Below are 18,236 nucleotides of genomic sequence, written 5' to 3' on the forward strand. Positions count from 1 at the left end.
GCTGTTCCCACCCGCCTCAACACCGTTGGAAGGGAGGAGAACCAATTAAGGCGGGGGGTGGGGTGGAACGAGCAGCTGTCTACCCTTAGCAGGAGGGCTCCTGATTACATACCTCTCCTGCTGCTGCTGCTGCTGGCTGTCCAGCAGCAGACTGAAGGTGGCTGCTGCTGTGCACAGGTATATAAAGGCTCAGAGCCTATTATGACACGCGCAGCCAGCGTTCCATTGCCACATTCCATCTACTGCAGGCAGGATACCTGGCTGGCTGAATGTCGCTGAGAAGCTCACAGAGACCGCCATAAGCAACAGTTTAACAGAATGCCACAGACTAATCAACCAAACTTTTTGGGTTGGGTTCTCTTTTATAGTCTGCAGGCATTAAATGAAAGAAGTCAGTGTTCCAGCAGAAGGAGACAACGTTTCAGAAAAGGCATTGTAGCAAACCAAAAAAGAAATTTTAAGCGCAGCAGAGTAACCAGCGCACATACCTGTTAGCTCAGGTGAGTTTAAAAGGCTGCTGTTGATAACAAGGGCATTTGCTAAATAGATGGTGTGTGTGCAACAATATACTGAAAGGTCAATTATATTGTGCAGCTTATCTCACCACCTGTAGTTATTTAGGTGAAAGCTCCAAAATGCTTGCCTAATATGTCTGTTTATCCAAAAGGAAGTAAAAAGGGAGAGCTAGAAAGATAGCATTGCATCACATTACATGGCAATGCAATGCACAGTTGCTGAAGTTGAACCAAAATGAGCTTGTAATCTGGCTTCTGCAACTTTGAACATGAAAAATCCAATGAGGAGAAGAAAAGCAAAGCCAAAGAGTCCATCCCAAAATCCGACAAACAAGCAAAATGAACAAAAAACATTGAATTCAATTCTTTCTGATTTTAGAAACTGCATTAAAGAAGGGGTGCACCGGTCCTGGAGATACTGCAATACCAGGTCAATGCGTGGAGTGGACAGAGCAAGCTCTTTTTCCATCTCCCTGTTCTAAAAATCCATTTAATATATGGTCCCCAGATAGGGGACGTATCAGATATTAAACTGATAAGAACAGATACTACACTTGATCTTAGCCAAAAGGCCGAGAAGCGATAACCAGAATTGGTTTCAAACTACGGAGCCACCCAAGGATCCTGAAAAGTCCATTTGTGGAGATGAGCTCCTGGACTCCCGTTAAGAAGACATGTTGTCAACCTCTAGATCCCTTACATGCCTGCACTTTTCGGCTTGCTGCTGCTGCAATCCACGCGTTTTAGATCTGCATAACTCCACCTCTTTAAACACAGCACCTTCACCCCCTGCTGTTCCCACCCGCCTCAACACCGTTGGAAGGGAGGAGAACCAATTAAGGCGGGGGGTGGGGTGGAACGAGCAGCTGTCTACCCTTAGCAGGAGGGCTCCTGATTACATACCTCTCCTGCTGCTGCTGCTGCTGGCTGTCCAGCAGCAGACTGAAGGTGGCTGCTGCTGTGCACAGGTATATAAAGGCTCAGAGCCTATTATGACACGCGCAGCCAGCGTTCCATTGCCACATTCCATCTACTGCAGGCAGGATACCTGGCTGGCTGAATGTCGCTGAGAAGCTCACAGAGACCGCCATAAGCAACAGTTTAACAGAATGCCACAGACTAATCAACCAAACTTTTTGGGTTGGGTTCTCTTTTATAGTCTGCAGGCATTAAATGAAAGAAGTCAGTGTTCCAGCAGAAGGAGACAACGTTTCAGAAAAGGCATTGTAGCAAACCAAAAAAGAAATTTTAAGCGCAGCAGAGTAACCAGCGCACATACCTGTTAGCTCAGGTGAGTTTAAAAGGCTGCTGTTGATAACAAGGGCATTTGCTAAATAGATGGTGTGTGTGCAACAATATACTGAAAGGTCAATTATATTGTGCAGCTTATCTCACCACCTGTAGTTATTTAGGTGAAAGCTCCAAAATGCTTGCCTAATATGTCTGTTTATCCAAAAGGAAGTAAAAAGGGAGAGCTAGAAAGATAGCATTGCATCACATTACATGGCAATGCAATGCACAGTTGCTGAAGTTGAACCAAAATGAGCTTGTAATCTGGCTTCTGCAACTTTGAACATGAAAAATCCAATGAGGAGAAGAAAAGCAAAGCCAAAGAGTCCATCCCAAAATCCGACAAACAAGCAAAATGAACAAAAAACATTGAATTCAATTCTTTCTGATTTTAGAAACTGCATTAAAGAAGGGGTGCACCGGTCCTGGAGATACTGCAATACCAGGTCAATGCGTGGAGTGGACAGAGCAAGCTCTTTTTCCATCTCCCTGTTCTAAAAATCCATTTAATATATGGTCCCCAGATAGGGGACGTATCAGATATTAAACTGATAAGAACAGATACTACACTTGATCTTAGCCAAAAGGCCGAGAAGCGATAACCAGAATTGGTTTCAAACTACGGAGCCACCCAAGGATCCTGAAAAGTCCATTTGTGGAGATGAGCTCCTGGACTCCCGTTAAGAAGACATGTTGTCAACCTCTAGATCCCTTACATGCCTGCACTTTTCGGCTTGCTGCTGCTGCAATCCACGCGTTTTAGATCTGCATAACTCCACCTCTTTAAACACAGCACCTTCACCCCCTGCTGTTCCCACCCACCTCAACACCGTTGGAAGGGAGGAGAACCAATTAAGGCGGGGGGTGGGGTGGAACGAGCAGCTGTCTACCCTTAGCAGGAGGGCTCCTGATTACATACCTCTCCTGCTGCTGCTGCTGCTGGCTGTCCAGCAGCAGACTGAAGGTGGCTGCTGCTGTGCACAGGTATATAAAGGCTCAGAGCCTATTATGACACGCGCAGCCAGCGTTCCATTGCCACATTCCATCTACTGCAGGCAGGATACCTGGCTGGCTGAATGTCGCTGAGAAGCTCACAGAGACCGCCATAAGCAACAGTTTAACAGAATGCCACAGACTAATCAACCAAACTTTTTGGGTTGGGTTCTCTTTTATAGTCTGCAGGCATTAAATGAAAGAAGTCAGTGTTCCAGCAGAAGGAGACAACGTTTCAGAAAAGGCATTGTAGCAAACCAAAAAAGAAATTTTAAGCGCAGCAGAGTAACCAGCGCACATACCTGTTAGCTCAGGTGAGTTTAAAAGGCTGCTGTTGATAACAAGGGCATTTGCTAAATAGATGGTGTGTGTGCAACAATATACTGAAAGGTCAATTATATTGTGCAGCTTATCTCACCACCTGTAGTTATTTAGGTGAAAGCTCCAAAATGCTTGCCTAATATGTCTGTTTATCCAAAAGGAAGTAAAAAGGGAGAGCTAGAAAGATAGCATTGCATCACATTACATGGCAATGCAATGCACAGTTGCTGAAGTTGAACCAAAATGAGCTTGTAATCTGGCTTCTGCAACTTTGAACATGAAAAATCCAATGAGGAGAAGAAAAGCAAAGCCAAAGAGTCCATCCCAAAATCCGACAAACAAGCAAAATGAACAAAAAACATTGAATTCAATTCTTTCTGATTTTAGAAACTGCATTAAAGAAGGGGTGCACCGGTCCTGGAGATACTGCAATACCAGGTCAATGCGTGGAGTGGACAGAGCAAGCTCTTTTTCCATCTCCCTGTTCTAAAAATCCATTTAATATATGGTCCCCAGATAGGGGACGTATCAGATATTAAACTGATAAGAACAGATACTACACTTGATCTTAGCCAAAAGGCCGAGAAGCGATAACCAGAATTGGTTTCAAACTACGGAGCCACCCAAGGATCCTGAAAAGTCCATTTGTGGAGATGAGCTCCTGGACTCCCGTTAAGAAGACATGTTGTCAACCTCTAGATCCCTTACATGCCTGCACTTTTCGGCTTGCTGCTGCTGCAATCCACGCGTTTTAGATCTGCATAACTCCACCTCTTTAAACACAGCACCTTCACCCCCTGCTGTTCCCACCCGCCTCAACACCGTTGGAAGGGAGGAGAACCAATTAAGGCGGGGGGTGGGGTGGAACGAGCAGCTGTCTACCCTTAGCAGGAGGGCTCCTGATTACATACCTCTCCTGCTGCTGCTGCTGCTGGCTGTCCAGCAGCAGACTGAAGGTGGCTGCTGCTGTGCACAGGTATATAAAGGCTCAGAGCCTATTATGACACGCGCAGCCAGCGTTCCATTGCCACATTCCATCTACTGCAGGCAGGATACCTGGCTGGCTGAATGTCGCTGAGAAGCTCACAGAGACCGCCATAAGCAACAGTTTAACAGAATGCCACAGACTAATCAACCAAACTTTTTGGGTTGGGTTCTCTTTTATAGTCTGCAGGCATTAAATGAAAGAAGTCAGTGTTCCAGCAGAAGGAGACAACGTTTCAGAAAAGGCATTGTAGCAAACCAAAAAAGAAATTTTAAGCGCAGCAGAGTAACCAGCGCACATACCTGTTAGCTCAGGTGAGTTTAAAAGGCTGCTGTTGATAACAAGGGCATTTGCTAAATAGATGGTGTGTGTGCAACAATATACTGAAAGGTCAATTATATTGTGCAGCTTATCTCACCACCTGTAGTTATTTAGGTGAAAGCTCCAAAATGCTTGCCTAATATGTCTGTTTATCCAAAAGGAAGTAAAAAGGGAGAGCTAGAAACATAGCATTGCATCACATTACATGGCAATGCAATGCACAGTTGCTGAAGTTGAACCAAAATGAGCTTGTAATCTGGCTTCTGCAACTTTGAACATGAAAAATCCAATGAGGAGAAGAAAAGCAAAGCCAAAGAGTCCATCCCAAAATCCGACAAACAAGCAAAATGAACAAAAAACATTGAATTCAATTCTTTCTGATTTTAGAAACTGCATTAAAGAAGGGGTGCACCGGTCCTGGAGATACTGCAATACCAGGTCAATGCGTGGAGTGGACAGAGCAAGCTCTTTTTCCATCTCCCTGTTCTAAAAATCCATTTAATATATGGTCCCCAGATAGGGGACGTATCAGATATTAAACTGATAAGAACAGATACTACACTTGATCTTAGCCAAAAGGCCGAGAAGCGATAACCAGAATTGGTTTCAAACTACGGAGCCACCCAAGGATCCTGAAAAGTCCATTTGTGGAGATGAGCTCCTGGACTCCCGTTAAGAAGACATGTTGTCAACCTCTAGATCCCTTACATGCCTGCACTTTTCGGCTTGCTGCTGCTGCAATCCACGCGTTTTAGATCTGCATAACTCCACCTCTTTAAACACAGCACCTTCACCCCCTGCTGTTCCCACCCGCCTCAACACCGTTGGAAGGGAGGAGAACCAATTAAGGCGGGGGGTGGGGTGGAACGAGCAGCTGTCTACCCTTAGCAGGAGGGCTCCTGATTACATACCTCTCCTGCTGCTGCTGCTGCTGGCTGTCCAGCAGCAGACTGAAGGTGGCTGCTGCTGTGCACAGGTATATAAAGGCTCAGAGCCTATTATGACACGCGCAGCCAGCGTTCCATTGCCACATTCCATCTACTGCAGGCAGGATACCTGGCTGGCTGAATGTCGCTGAGAAGCTCACAGAGACCGCCATAAGCAACAGTTTAACAGAATGCCACAGACTAATCAACCAAACTTTTTGGGTTGGGTTCTCTTTTATAGTCTGCAGGCATTAAATGAAAGAAGTCAGTGTTCCAGCAGAAGGAGACAACGTTTCAGAAAAGGCATTGTAGCAAACCAAAAAAGAAATTTTAAGCGCAGCAGAGTAACCAGCGCACATACCTGTTAGCTCAGGTGAGTTTAAAAGGCTGCTGTTGATAACAAGGGCATTTGCTAAATAGATGGTGTGTGTGCAACAATATACTGAAAGGTCAATTATATTGTGCAGCTTATCTCACCACCTGTAGTTATTTAGGTGAAAGCTCCAAAATGCTTGCCTAATATGTCTGTTTATCCAAAAGGAAGTAAAAAGGGAGAGCTAGAAAGATAGCATTGCATCACATTACATGGCAATGCAATGCACAGTTGCTGAAGTTGAACCAAAATGAGCTTGTAATCTGGCTTCTGCAACTTTGAACATGAAAAATCCAATGAGGAGAAGAAAAGCAAAGCCAAAGAGTCCATCCCAAAATCCGACAAACAAGCAAAATGAACAAAAAACATTGAATTCAATTCTTTCTGATTTTAGAAACTGCATTAAAGAAGGGGTGCACCGGTCCTGGAGATACTGCAATACCAGGTCAATGCGTGGAGTGGACAGAGCAAGCTCTTTTTCCATCTCCCTGTTCTAAAAATCCATTTAATATATGGTCCCCAGATAGGGGACGTATCAGATATTAAACTGATAAGAACAGATACTACACTTGATCTTAGCCAAAAGGCCGAGAAGCGATAACCAGAATTGGTTTCAAACTACGGAGCCACCCAAGGATCCTGAAAAGTCCATTTGTGGAGATGAGCTCCTGGACTCCCGTTAAGAAGACATGTTGTCAACCTCTAGATCCCTTACATGCCTGCACTTTTCGGCTTGCTGCTGCTGCAATCCACGCGTTTTAGATCTGCATAACTCCACCTCTTTAAACACAGCACCTTCACCCCCTGCTGTTCCCACCCGCCTCAACACCGTTGGAAGGGAGGAGAACCAATTAAGGCGGGGGGTGGGGTGGAACGAGCAGCTGTCTACCCTTAGCAGGAGGGCTCCTGATTACATACCTCTCCTGCTGCTGCTGCTGCTGGCTGTCCAGCAGCAGACTGAAGGTGGCTGCTGCTGTGCACAGGTATATAAAGGCTCAGAGCCTATTATGACACGCGCAGCCAGCGTTCCATTGCCACATTCCATCTACTGCAGGCAGGATACCTGGCTGGCTGAATGTCGCTGAGAAGCTCACAGAGACCGCCATAAGCAACAGTTTAACAGAATGCCACAGACTAATCAACCAAACTTTTTGGGTTGGGTTCTCTTTTATAGTCTGCAGGCATTAAATGAAAGAAGTCAGTGTTCCAGCAGAAGGAGACAACGTTTCAGAAAAGGCATTGTAGCAAACCAAAAAAGAAATTTTAAGCGCAGCAGAGTAACCAGCGCACATACCTGTTAGCTCAGGTGAGTTTAAAAGGCTGCTGTTGATAACAAGGGCATTTGCTAAATAGATGGTGTGTGTGCAACAATATACTGAAAGGTCAATTATATTGTGCAGCTTATCTCACCACCTGTAGTTATTTAGGTGAAAGCTCCAAAATGCTTACCTAATATGTCTGTTTATCCAAAAGGAAGTAAAAAGGGAGAGCTAGAAAGATAGCATTGCATCACATTACATGGCAATGCAATGCACAGTTGCTGAAGTTGAACCAAAATGAGCTTGTAATCTGGCTTCTGCAACTTTGAACATGAAAAATCCAATGAGGAGAAGAAAAGCAAAGCCAAAGAGTCCATCCCAAAATCCGACAAACAAGCAAAATGAACAAAAAACATTGAATTCAATTCTTTCTGATTTTAGAAACTGCATTAAAGAAGGGGTGCACCGGTCCTGGAGATACTGCAATACCAGGTCAATGCGTGGAGTGGACAGAGCAAGCTCTTTTTCCATCTCCCTGTTCTAAAAATCCATTTAATATATGGTCCCCAGATAGGGGACGTATCAGATATTAAACTGATAAGAACAGATACTACACTTGATCTTAGCCAAAAGGCCGAGAAGCGATAACCAGAATTGGTTTCAAACTACGGAGCCACCCAAGGATCCTGAAAAGTCCATTTGTGGAGATGAGCTCCTGGACTCCCGTTAAGAAGACATGTTGTCAACCTCTAGATCCCTTACATGCCTGCACTTTTCGGCTTGCTGCTGCTGCAATCCATGCGTTTTAGATCTGCATAACTCCACCTCTTTAAACACAGCACCTTCACCCCCTGCTGTTCCCACCCGCCTCAACACCGTTGGAAGGGAGGAGAACCAATTAAGGCGGGGGGTGGGGTGGAACGAGCAGCTGTCTACCCTTAGCAGGAGGGCTCCTGATTACATACCTCTCCTGCTGCTGCTGCTGCTGGCTGTCCAGCAGCAGACTGAAGGTGGCTGCTGCTGTGCACAGGTATATAAAGGCTCAGAGCCTATTATGACACGCGCAGCCAGCGTTCCATTGCCACATTCCATCTACTGCAGGCAGGATACCTGGCTGGCTGAATGTCGCTGAGAAGCTCACAGAGACCGCCATAAGCAACAGTTTAACAGAATGCCACAGACTAATCAACCAAACTTTTTGGGTTGGGTTCTCTTTTATAGTCTGCAGGCATTAAATGAAAGAAGTCAGTGTTCCAGCAGAAGGAGACAACGTTTCAGAAAAGGCATTGTAGCAAACCAAAAAAGAAATTTTAAGCGCAGCAGAGTAACCAGCGCACATACCTGTTAGCTCAGGTGAGTTTAAAAGGCTGCTGTTGATAACAAGGGCATTTGCTAAATAGATGGTGTGTGTGCAACAATATACTGAAAGGTCAATTATATTGTGCAGCTTATCTCACCACCTGTAGTTATTTAGGTGAAAGCTCCAAAATGCTTGCCTAATATGTCTGTTTATCCAAAAGGAAGTAAAAAGGGAGAGCTAGAAAGATAGCATTGCATCACATTACATGGCAATGCAATGCACAGTTGCTGAAGTTGAACCAAAATGAGCTTGTAATCTGGCTTCTGCAACTTTGAACATGAAAAATCCAATGAGGAGAAGAAAAGCAAAGCCAAAGAGTCCATCCCAAAATCCGACAAACAAGCAAAATGAACAAAAAACATTGAATTCAATTCTTTCTGATTTTAGAAACTGCATTAAAAAAGGGGTGCACCGGTCCTGGAGATACTGCAATACCAGGTCAATGCGTGGAGTGGACAGAGCAAGCTCTTTTTCCATCTCCCTGTTCTAAAAATCCATTTAATATATGGTCCCCAGATAGGGGACGTATCAGATATTAAACTGATAAGAACAGATACTACACTTGATCTTAGCCAAAAGGCCGAGAAGCGATAACCAGAATTGGTTTCAAACTACGGAGCCACCCAAGGATCCTGAAAAGTCCATTTGTGGAGATGAGCTCCTGGACTCCCGTTAAGAAGACATGTTGTCAACCTCTAGATCCCTTACATGCCTGCACTTTTCGGCTTGCTGCTGCTGCAATCCACGCGTTTTAGATCTGCATAACTCCACCTCTTTAAACACAGCACCTTCACCCCCTGCTGTTCCCACCCGCCTCAACACCGTTGGAAGGGAGGAGAACCAATTAAGGCGGGGGGTGGGGTGGAACGAGCAGCTGTCTACCCTTAGCAGGAGGGCTCCTGATTACATACCTCTCCTGCTGCTGCTGCTGCTGCTGGCTGTCCAGCAGCAGACTGAAGGTGGCTGCTGCTGTGCACAGGTATATAAAGGCTCAGAGCCTATTATGACACGCGCAGCCAGCGTTCCATTGCCACATTCCATCTACTGCAGGCAGGATACCTGGCTGGCTGAATGTCGCTGAGAAGCTCACAGAGACCGCCATAAGCAACAGTTTAACAGAATGCCACAGACTAATCAACCAAACTTTTTGGGTTGGGTTCTCTTTTATAGTCTGCAGGCATTAAATGAAAGAAGTCAGTGTTCCAGCAGAAGGAGACAACGTTTCAGAAAAGGCATTGTAGCAAACCAAAAAAGAAATTTTAAGCGCAGCAGAGTAACCAGCGCACATACCTGTTAGCTCAGGTGAGTTTAAAAGGCTGCTGTTGATAACAAGGGCATTTGCTAAATAGATGGTGTGTGTGCAACAATATACTGAAAGGTCAATTATATTGTGCAGCTTATCTCACCACCTGTAGTTATTTAGGTGAAAGCTCCAAAATGCTTGCCTAATATGTCTGTTTATCCAAAAGGAAGTAAAAAGGGAGAGCTAGAAAGATAGCATTGCATCACATTACATGGCAATGCAATGCACAGTTGCTGAAGTTGAACCAAAATGAGCTTGTAATCTGGCTTCTGCAACTTTGAACATGAAAAATCCAATGAGGAGAAGAAAAGCAAAGCCAAAGAGTCCATCCCAAAATCCGACAAACAAGCAAAATGAACAAAAAACATTGAATTCAATTCTTTCTGATTTTAGAAACTGCATTAAAGAAGGGGTGCACCGGTCCTGGAGATACTGCAATACCAGGTCAATGCGTGGAGTGGACAGAGCAAGCTCTTTTTCCATCTCCCTGTTCTAAAAATCCATTTAATATATGGTCCCCAGATAGGGGACGTATCAGATATTAAACTGATAAGAACAGATTTTTTTTTTTTTTTTTTTTACCAAATCAGATAGGCCGGAGCATAAGCTCAATCAAATCGACTTACAAAAGCCTTTCATTGACACTTAGCCTTTCATCACACTTGGTATATAATCAAAAATAAAACCAAACCTTATCATCAGGTACATTATACACTACGAATTAAACTTTACCAAAAACCTCCACTTTTTAAACTTCCAGATCCCTTCAGCATCTATAATACTTCCACGTTCCTGATCCCAGAGGTATATTACATACATACGTGACAGAATCAATCTCAAACATTCATTAACTGACATTTTCTTCCTTTTAAAAACTAACAAATTCCTCGCATCCCACAAACTTTCAATTACACACACCACCAACAACCATAAAATCCTATCCTTAATTCTACTACATGCACCCATCCCAAACATAGCAAGTTTCCAATTAACATACTTTACACCCACCAATTCCTTGCAAAGTCCCCCTATACCCTTCCATACATCATATGTAAAATCACAATCCCATACCATATGTCTAACATGCTCTCTCAAACCACATCCATCCCTCGGGCATACCTCAGATTTAACTAAATCCCTCTTCTTTTGCACATCTCTAACAGGCAAAATGTCATGCAATATCATCCAAGCGATATCTCTCTGTCTGTTAGTCACACCATCTATACTTAATTTTCTCCACATCTCGGTTACTTCCTCCCCTCTCAACCCATTGATATTACATACCACCTCACGCTCACGCACCATCCTAATGACTTTCTTCTTTTGCCTAAAATCACTCATGTTAACGGACAACAAATCATACTTCCTTACAAATTTCTCAACACAACCATACCATACAGGACACTTAAAAGCAACAGGCACTCTAGCATCCCTTTTGACCCACTTTAAGCCATAAAGCATCCATCCAGCCGAATACTTCATCATATAAGCACACTTATTACTTTTCCCTAGAACCACCACCACCATTTTCACGTAACCAATCCCTAAAAAGAAATCAATATTTGGAAAATCCAAACCACCATTTACACATAACTTATAGACATATTCCCGTTTCAATTTCTCCATGCGACTTCCCCAAAGAAAATTAAAGATGAATTTCTCAGTTTTCCTAATTTTCTTAAAAGCAGCAGGATATACATTCGCAACAAACAACAAAATAGGCAAAATAACCGCCTTAATAATCAGAACTTTCCCAGTCAGAGTTAATTCTCTCATTCGCCAAAAATTCAACTTGCGCACCACTCTCACCCCACAATCTTCCCAACTCTCATTTCCTTTCAAATCATCATTAAACTTAATCCCAAGCACCTTTATTGCACCATCCTCACACCTCACACCATCCATCCGTACATTCCTCTCACCAAAACATTTAAAGGAACTCTTAGTCCAATTGACCTTAAAAGCTGAGACACTACAAAACAAACTTAATATCAACCTTGCCCTACTCATCGCAGCCATATTCCCACTCACAATCACTACATCATCCATGTAACCTAGAATTCTCACATCCTTTCCATTACTCCCAGGAATCATCACACCTCTCATAACCTTATCCTTCCTAACCATACACATCAACACTTCAATCACACTAATAAACAAAAAAGGGGACATAGGGCACCCCTGACGCACTCCTGATTTAATTCTCACTTTCTCACTTAACCACCCATTCACCAAAAATTCACTTGAAACATTACAATACAAACTCCTAACACAGTTTACAAAATTCCTGGAATAACCCATCTTAGACAAAACCTTAAACATAAAGCTATGTGACACACGGTCAAAAGCTTTTTCAAAATCAACCGAAAACAACAAACATTTCTGCTTACGACTCATACAATCCCCAATCACATCACGCAACAACACCAAATTTTCAGTCATACTTCTCCCAGGCACTGCACACACTTGATCTTCATCCACCACACCGCCAATCACTTCCCGCATCCGGCTAGCCAACAATTTACTAAACACCTTATAGTCTGCATTCAAAAGGGTGATTGGCCTCCAATTCCCCAAATCCTTTTTATCACCTTTCTTATGAACCAAAACCACCACCCCATCTCTCATAGATTCACTCAACATATTCTCCGTGAACATATACTGGCACACCTCCAATAAGTCATTTCCCATCGTGTCCCATTCCTTAACATATAACTCCACGGGCAGTCCATCCTTCCCAGGTGTTTTATTCTTACTCGCAGACATCACCACTTTTTTAACTTCATCCAACACAATTACATCATCCAATATTTCACGTTCATCCTCACCCAAACAACCTTCTAAACACCCCAAAGCATCAGTCAACATCCTATCATCAACCCATTTTTCCCCATACAACTCCTTATAAAACAACACCACCTCCTGCATCACATCCTTCCCACTCACACACACCCCATCACCATTCACCACCTCATCCATATCTACTTTCTTCCCAAAAACTTTTTTGAAAAAAAACCTTGTGCATTTCTCATTTTTCTCCAAATGTTCAATCTTAGAACGGTAAATAATTTCTTTCCCTTTACCCTCAATATATTTCTTAATCTCTTCTTTCACTTGACACATCAAAACATCCACATCCACTCCAATCATCCTTAACTTCCTCAGCCACTCCAGTCTAGAGCTTAAATCATTAAATTTTGCTCTATTCATTGCTGCTTTCCTCCTGCCCCTTTTTCTAAAGAAAAAAACAATCTCACTCTTCATCCAGTCCCACCACTCAAGCACATTCCTGAAATCACTTTTTTTATCCCTCCACCTAACATACATTCGCCTAAAATCACGCATGATCCTATTATCTTCCAGCAAACGCACATTAAGTTTCCACACGCCACCACCATATACAAAGGAAATCTTACCTTCTAGACGTGCCCTCAAACACACATGGTCAGAGAAGGGAACATCTTCCTGCTGGAAATTCCTACAAATAACATTTTGTGAAGAAAAGAAGATACGGTCTATTCTAGACTCTATGCCTCCCCTGTCGGCCTTATAGGTCGCAGGAGGTGGATTACCTAAAAAAACTTCCGCAGCATCCTGTAAGGAAAAATCCGCCACAAGACTCTTGAGTCTTTTACCTGTAACATCCATCTTATCCCCCTCCGTCACACAATTGAAATCTCCAACAAAAATTATTGGCATTTTGCCAGATAAAAAAAAAACATAATTTCTCAAAAATTTCCAGCCTCTCCCCTTTATCTATTGGTGCATACATATTTACCACCCTAACCCTCCACCCCCTACAATTTAACTTACATATTACACACCTCCCCGCCTCCACCACCATGTAACTTTCTATCTTAACACTATAACCCTTCACCAAAACACCTACCCCACAATTTTTATTACATACAGAACCAGACCACACACTTTGACCTAAAGGCCATGCATTTTCACTTAAGGGATCGGAGATCCCACACTCCTGGACACAGTATACGTCCGCATCCAAGTTGCTCAAGTAGTCCAAAATTGCCACTCTTCTCGACTCAGATTTAATCAGCCGAACATTTAGCGACAAGATGCTGAGAGCAACTTGGGCACCCATCTATTAATTTGATGTGGCAGGTCACGACAACATGCCCACCTGTACATCATCCTAACCCTTCTGGGGGTAGGACGCTGGACGTGCAGATATCGTAGTTTGTGCCTTCCCCCAAAAAAGACACATCTTGGGGATCGGATGCAGTAGGGTACACCCGGGCTGGACTCACACTGCAGTCACTTAAAGGGGAAAAGGATGGTTCAGTTTTCTTCTTTTTCTTCACTGAAGCGCCTCCATCTTCATCTGAACTATAATCCCGCCGCTGGGGGTCAAAGTCCCCCTGACCTCCCTCCTCCTCAAGGTCAGAAACGACATCGCTCCAGGCCACATGCGGTGTTCTGGTCAGATCAGACTCCTCTTCCCCCTGCATTGTAACCATCATGTCTGGAATTTCAGCCTCCAGATCCTCCACCGGGGCCACTTCCATGCCTATACGATCATCAGTTATCGTCTCAGACTCACTGACATCTGAAGCCACAGACGCGGCCCTCTGCACCGGTGGCTCAGGTGCCAGCTCCATATTTCCTCTTACATTCACACGAACCAGTTCTGGAAAAGCAACCCGAGCCTCCTCCTCATCCAGGAAAGCCAGAGTAGATATCGGAGCAGTCGGAGTTGGAGCAGTCGGAGTTGTAGCTGTGGGTGCAGGAGATTCATTTCTTCTCCTTCCCCTTCCCGCTGCCCCCGCATATGAACCAGGATGGAATATACAGTCTCTGAAGGCATGCCCCTTCTCTCCGCAGAGGTTACAGACTATTTCATTTTTGCAATTATTGGAAGAATGACCCACCTCATTGCACTTCCTGCAAATAATCTGTCTGATGTCGCATGCTTCCTGAGTATGGCCATACCTCCTACAATGACGACAAAACCTGGGCGCATTGGGGAAGAACAGGTAACCCCGCTCACTCCCAATGGAAAAATTTGATGGAGGATAATGTATACCCCCTGGTTCATCAGGACTTTCCCGGAACTTGACCATGAAACGATATTTACCGGTCCATAGTTCCTCCTCATTCATGACTTTTACTGCCACCTTGGTAATATAGCAGTGCCTATTTAGAAAGGCATAAATCAAAGCCAAGTCCACATGTGGGTTGTACATGAAAACAGTCAGAGGTACCTCTTTGGAGCAATACAAGATGACAAAAGTCAGCCCATCCAAATATTGATTGTCCAGATTCTTTTTCAAACAATCATAGAAATTGTTGCAAACAGCCATAGAAGTAAATACAAGATTATACTTGCTTTTGAATTGCTGGAGGCACAAGATTTCTTCCTTCTTCACTTCAAGGAGTCCAAACAAAATCTCCTTCACCACGAAGCTGAGGGTAAAGATTCCTTCTTTGCCTTCTTCCACATCAATCTGGATTCCAAACTTCACTCGAGCCTCACCGGGCCCAGCGTATCGAATGCGTCCCATTATCGCTAGTCGTGTCTACTGGCCAACTCCTTATAGCAGCAAGTGGCTTAAGCCATAAAATGGCGATGCCACAGGGCCAAGAGTTAACGCACAGACAGCCAAATGACTAGACCCATTACAGATCTGAGCCAAAAGGCCGAGAAGCGATAACCAGAATTGGTTTCAAACTACGGAGCCACCCAAGGATCCTGAAAAGTCCATTTGTGGAGATGAGCTCCTGGACTCCCGTTAAGAAGACATGTTGTCAACCTCTAGATCCCTTACATGCCTGCACTTTTCGGCTTGCTGCTGCTGCAATCCACGCGTTTTAGATCTGCATAACTCCACCTCTTTAAACACAGCACCTTCACCCCCTGCTGTTCCCACCCGCCTCAACACCGTTGGAAGGGAGGAGAACCAATTAAGGCGGGGGGTGGGGTGGAACGAGCAGCTGTCTACCCTTAGCAGGAGGGCTCCTGATTACATACCTCTCCTGCTGCTGCTGCTGCTGGCTGTCCAGCAGCAGACTGAAGGTGGCTGCTGCTGTGCACAGGTATATAAAGGCTCAGAGCCTATTATGACACGCGCAGCCAGCGTTCCATTGCCACATTCCATCTACTGCAGGCAGGATACCTGGCTGGCTGAATGTCGCTGAGAAGCTCACAGAGACCGCCATAAGCAACAGTTTAACAGAATGCCACAGACTAATCAACCAAACTTTTTGGGTTGGGTTCTCTTTTATAGTCTGCAGGCATTAAATGAAAGAAGTCAGTGTTCCAGCAGAAGGAGACAACGTTTGAGAAAAGGCATTGTAGCAAACCAAAAAAGAAATTTTAAGCGCAGCAGAGTAACCAGCGCACATACCTGTTAGCTCAGGTGAGTTTAAAAGGCTGCTGTTGATAACAAGGGCATTTGCTAAATAGATGGTGTGTGTGCAACAATATACTGAAAGGTCAATTATATTGTGCAGCTTATCTCACCACCTGTAGTTATTTAGGTGAAAGCTCCAAAATGCTTGCCTAATATGTCTGTTTATCCAAAAGGAAGTAAAAAGGGAGAGCTAGAAAGATAGCATTGCATCACATTACATGGCAATGCAATGCACAGTTGCTGAAGTTGAACCAAAATGAGCTTGTAATCTGGCTTCTGCAACTTTGAACATGAAAAATCCAATGAGGAGAAGAAAAGCAAAGCCAAAGAGTCCATCCCAAAATCCGACAAACAAGCAAAATGAACAAAAAACATTGAATTCAATTCTTTCTGATTTTAGAAACTGCATTAAAGAAGGGGTGCACCGGTCCTGGAGATACTGCAATACCAGGTCAATGCGTGGAGTGGACAGAGCAAGCTCTTTTTCCATCTCCCTGTTCTAAAAATCCATTTAATATATGGTCCCCAGATAGGGGACGTATCAGATATTAAACTGATAAGAACAGATACTACACTTGATCTTAGCCAAAAGGCCGAGAAGCGATAACCAGAATTGGTTTCAAACTACGGAGCCACCCAAGGATCCTGAAAAGTCCATTTGTGGAGATGAGCTCCTGGACTCCCGTTAAGAAGACATGTTGTCAACCTCTAGATCCCTTACATGCCTGCACTTTTCGGCTTGCTGCTGCTGCAATCCACGCGTTTTAGATCTGCATAACTCCACCTCTTTAAACACAGCACCTTCACCCCCTGCTGTTCCCACCCGCCTCAACACCGTTGGAAGGGAGGAGAACCAATTAAGGCGGGGGGTGGGGTGGAACGAGCAGCTGTCTACCCTTAGCAGGAGGGCTCCTGATTACATACCTCTCCTGCTGCTGCTGCTGCTGGCTGTCCAGCAGCAGACTGAAGGTGGCTGCTGCTGTGCACAGGTATATAAAGGCTCAGAGCCTATTATGACACGCGCAGCCAGCGTTCCATTGCCACATTCCATCTACTGCAGGCAGGATACCTGGCTGGCTGAATGTCGCTGAGAAGCTCACAGAGACCGCCATAAGCAACAGTTTAACAGAATGCCACAGACTAATCAACCAAACTTTTTGGGTTGGGTTCTCTTTTATAGTCTGCAGGCATTAAATGAAAGAAGTCAGTGTTCCAGCAGAAGGAGACAACGTTTCAGAAAAGGCATTGTAGCAAACCAAAAAAGAAATTTTAAGCGCAGCAGAGTAACCAGCGCACATACCTGTTAGCTCAGGTGAGTTTAAAAGGCTGCTGTTGATAACAAGGGCATTTGCTAAATAGATGGTGTGTGTGCAACAATATACTGAAAGGTCAATTATATTGTGCAGCTTATCTCACCACCTGTAGTTATTTAGGTGAAAGCTCCAAAATGCTTGCCTAATATGTCTGTTTATCCAAAAGGAAGTAAAAAGGGAGAGCTAGAAAGATAGCATTGCATCACATTACATGGCAATGCAATGCACAGTTGCTGAAGTTGAACCAAAATGAGCTTGTAATCTGGCTTCTGCAACTTTGAACATGAAAAATCCAATGAGGAGAAGAAAAGCAAAGCCAAAGAGTCCATCCCAAAATCCGACAAACAAGCAAAATGAACAAAAAACATTGAATTCAATTCTTTCTGATTTTAGAAACTGCATTAAAGAAGGGGTGCACCGGTCCTGGAGATACTGCAATACCAGGTCAATGCGTGGAGTGGACAGAGCAAGCTCTTTTTCCATCTCCCTGTTCTAAAAATCCATTTAATATATGGTCCCCAGATAGGGGACGTATCAGATATTAAACTGATAAGAACAGATACTACACTTGATCTTAGCCAAAAGGCCGAGAAGCGATAACCAGAATTGGTTTCAAACTACGGAGCCACCCAAGGATCCTGAAAAGTCCATTTGTGGAGATGAGCTCCTGGACTCCCGTTAAGAAGACATGTTGTCAACCTCTAGATCCCTTACATGCCTGCACTTTTCGGCTTGCTGCTGCTGCAATCCACGCGTTTTAGATCTGCATAACTCCACCTCTTTAAACACAGCACCTTCACCCCCTGCTGTTCCCACCCGCCTCAACACCGTTGGAAGGGAGGAGAACCAATTAAGGCGGGGGGTGGGGTGGAACGAGCAGCTGTCTACCCTTAGCAGGAGGGCTCC

General features: G+C 44.2%; 10 non-coding genes across 10 annotated transcripts; all 10 read right to left on the minus strand.

The window, feature by feature from the left end:
• Positions 1-908: 908 nt before the first annotated feature.
• LOC141219773 (U2 spliceosomal RNA) lies at positions 909-1,099 on the minus strand. The gene has a single exon (XR_012288153.1). It is a non-coding gene; the product is annotated as a U2 spliceosomal RNA (small nuclear RNA).
• Positions 1,100-2,214: 1,115 nt separating this feature from the next.
• On the minus strand, positions 2,215-2,405 carry LOC141219775 (U2 spliceosomal RNA). Its single transcript, XR_012288154.1, has one exon. It is a non-coding gene; the product is annotated as a U2 spliceosomal RNA (small nuclear RNA).
• A 1,115-nt stretch (positions 2,406-3,520) lies between these two features.
• LOC141219776 (U2 spliceosomal RNA) lies at positions 3,521-3,711 on the minus strand. Its single transcript, XR_012288155.1, has one exon. It is a non-coding gene; the product is annotated as a U2 spliceosomal RNA (small nuclear RNA).
• Positions 3,712-4,826: 1,115 nt separating this feature from the next.
• On the minus strand, positions 4,827-5,017 carry LOC141219777 (U2 spliceosomal RNA). The gene has a single exon (XR_012288156.1). It is a non-coding gene; the product is annotated as a U2 spliceosomal RNA (small nuclear RNA).
• A 1,115-nt stretch (positions 5,018-6,132) lies between these two features.
• LOC141219778 (U2 spliceosomal RNA) lies at positions 6,133-6,323 on the minus strand. Its single transcript, XR_012288157.1, has one exon. It is a non-coding gene; the product is annotated as a U2 spliceosomal RNA (small nuclear RNA).
• Positions 6,324-7,438: 1,115 nt separating this feature from the next.
• On the minus strand, positions 7,439-7,629 carry LOC141219779 (U2 spliceosomal RNA). The gene has a single exon (XR_012288158.1). It is a non-coding gene; the product is annotated as a U2 spliceosomal RNA (small nuclear RNA).
• Positions 7,630-8,744: 1,115 nt separating this feature from the next.
• Positions 8,745-8,935, minus strand: LOC141219781 (U2 spliceosomal RNA). Its single transcript, XR_012288160.1, has one exon. It is a non-coding gene; the product is annotated as a U2 spliceosomal RNA (small nuclear RNA).
• A 1,118-nt stretch (positions 8,936-10,053) lies between these two features.
• Positions 10,054-10,238, minus strand: LOC141219668 (U2 spliceosomal RNA). The gene has a single exon (XR_012288113.1). It is a non-coding gene; the product is annotated as a U2 spliceosomal RNA (small nuclear RNA).
• Positions 10,239-16,431: 6,193 nt separating this feature from the next.
• On the minus strand, positions 16,432-16,622 carry LOC141219782 (U2 spliceosomal RNA). The gene has a single exon (XR_012288161.1). It is a non-coding gene; the product is annotated as a U2 spliceosomal RNA (small nuclear RNA).
• A 1,115-nt stretch (positions 16,623-17,737) lies between these two features.
• On the minus strand, positions 17,738-17,928 carry LOC141219783 (U2 spliceosomal RNA). Its single transcript, XR_012288162.1, has one exon. It is a non-coding gene; the product is annotated as a U2 spliceosomal RNA (small nuclear RNA).
• Between the last annotated feature and the right edge of the window lie 308 nt (positions 17,929-18,236).

Source organism: Phyllobates terribilis, unplaced genomic scaffold (genome assembly GCF_046119375.1).
Source record: "Phyllobates terribilis strain yellow unplaced genomic scaffold, ASM4611937v1 Scaffold_277__1_contigs__length_2500907, whole genome shotgun sequence".
Classification (NCBI taxonomy): Eukaryota; Metazoa; Chordata; class Amphibia; order Anura; family Dendrobatidae; genus Phyllobates; species Phyllobates terribilis.